Raw genomic sequence first — 2345 nt, 5'->3', positions numbered from 1 at the left:
TGGAAAAAAGTAAATTCAGAAAAGAGTAACTTACCTCAACACATAGTGGGGCAAGGAAAGTATTGCCAAAAATGACAATGATGCAGGCCTTAATGGAGTTCCTATCTGTAAATCTAAACGTGAAATAATGAGGTTTTTAGGGATGTGTCATTTTTACAGGAAATTTGTGCAGAATTTTAGTGCTGTAGCTGCTCCATTAACTGATTTGCTGCAAAAAACACAAAGTAGTATGGTCAGATGAATGCCGGGCAGCTTTTGAAAAGCTAAAGGCAATCATAACTAATGAACCAGTGTTGGCTGGCCAAATTTTGCTAAACCCTTCAAAACAGCGATCGAAGCTAGCGGCATGGGGTTGGTGCAGTTCTATTCCAGGATGATGAATTAGGCATAGAAAAACCAGTAGGGTACTTTTCAAGAAAACTAAATTGCCAACAAAAAAAGTATTCCATTGTGGAAAAAGGAACATTAGGACTTTTGCTGGCTCTCAAACCTTTCGAAGTATGTGTCCGCCAAGACTATAAAGAAACATTAATATACACTGACCATAACCTATTAACGTTTGTTTAAAAATTTAAGTGCTGAAATGCTAGAATATTTAGATGAAGTTTGTTGTTACAGCCTTATCATTTGAAAATGGTACATATTTCAGAGAAAAACAATGTTATCGCCGACGTTTTATCACGAATTTAACCATATTAAGTTACATGAATGGCGATGGTACAAAGAAAATGCTGTAAATAATCAGTCGCGTGAATGTGACAAAACGTGTTTTTTTTCCATGTCTATTTTTTGCATTGTAATGAAGCATATTTTGTAAGAATGGCGTTTCATTTAGTCAAGGGCAGAGGTGTCATGGCACTATTTTTTCTCCTTTGTTTAAAACAGTGTGCCTTTAAGACTGAGAGAATCTTTTATATTCTGTGTGCCAGCTGCACCTGTTTCCTAGGCAACAGCAGGAGAGAGAAGCCACGTTCTGTAATTATATCAATCTGACTGTGTGCAAAACACTGGCTGTAACTGGTTTGAACTGGAGACAAACAAAATGTGCTGTACACTGAAGGAAGACGCTGTCTATATCTCAGCAAGAAAATCTGCATTGAGCATAGACTGTGTTTCCTAAGAAGAAAAAAACCCCGGAAAGAAGATTTTAGTATTGGAGGTAGTAAATTCCGTTTTACTTTGAAACTCAAAGAAGTTTGTTACAGAAGTGACTCTATTGTCTATTTATATTTATTGGAATTCTCAGTAAAGTTTTGACTAAAAGACTGCCAACTTTAAAATCCAAGCAGATCTATTGCTGGGCCTCTCATTGAAAGAACTGTGTGATGCCTGTTGCAGCTGAAATACATAGGAACATAGGAAAAGGAGTAGGCCATTCAGCCCCTCGAGCCTGTCCCACCATTTAATGAAATCATGACTGATCCGCGGTCTAACTCCATATACCTGCCTTTGGCCCATATCACTTAATATCTTTGCTTAACAAAAATCTATCTCAGATTTAAAATTAACAACTGTTCCAGCTTCAACTGTTGTTTGTGGGAGAGTTCCAAACCTCTACCACCCTTTGCGTGAAGATACTTTGAATACTACTAAAGACTGTTTCATCAAATTCGCCTGGAGACTTCGAGTGGCATTTGATTATTCAACACTGGAGCACCTCATCAACTGGAAACATAACCGACCAAGACTTACAATCCAGCTACTTATTTTATTCCTGAGAAACACCATTTTTAAAACCGGTTAACCATTGTTTTTTTTGAATATATGTGTGTGCGCGCATGGGTTGGGCTGGGGGGGGGGGGGCGGGTGAGGGCGGCTGGTGGTGGGTGGTGCGGGGAGTTAGGATAAAATAAGGTCTTTAGACAAAGTTATCTTCATAGTGTTTAAGATTTAGTTTATTAATAAATAGTTAATGTGTTGTTATCTAAAGAGGTTTGGTGTATTTTTATTCTGGGGTTAACAAAGTGTTTAATTTGGCTGTTTTCCGGTTAGGTGGGAAAACTTTAATAATGTGCTGTGACCTGTGGAGTATTGGGACTGAATTAACAGTGCATTGTCCCCACCTCGGTCGTAACACTGTGTTGATGCTTTCCTTAACTTCTTTAGTTAACCACACCATTACTGCACTGCACTATTACTGACCCTCTGACACTGCAGCAATTTCTAGGTACTGACCCTTCAACACTGGAGCTCTCCCCCATTACTGCCCCTTTTGACAGTGCAGCAATCCCCCAGTACGGACCCTCCAACAGTGCAGCACTCCCTCAGTACTGACCTACCAACAGTACAACTCTCCACCTTTGCTGGCCCTCTGACAATGCAGCCGTTCCTCAGTACTGACCTTC

Source organism: Heterodontus francisci, chromosome 20, assembly GCF_036365525.1.
Source record: "Heterodontus francisci isolate sHetFra1 chromosome 20, sHetFra1.hap1, whole genome shotgun sequence".
Classification (NCBI taxonomy): Eukaryota; Metazoa; Chordata; class Chondrichthyes; order Heterodontiformes; family Heterodontidae; genus Heterodontus; species Heterodontus francisci.
The sequence above is the reverse complement of the archived record's forward strand: the minus strand, read 5'-3'. Positions refer to the sequence as shown.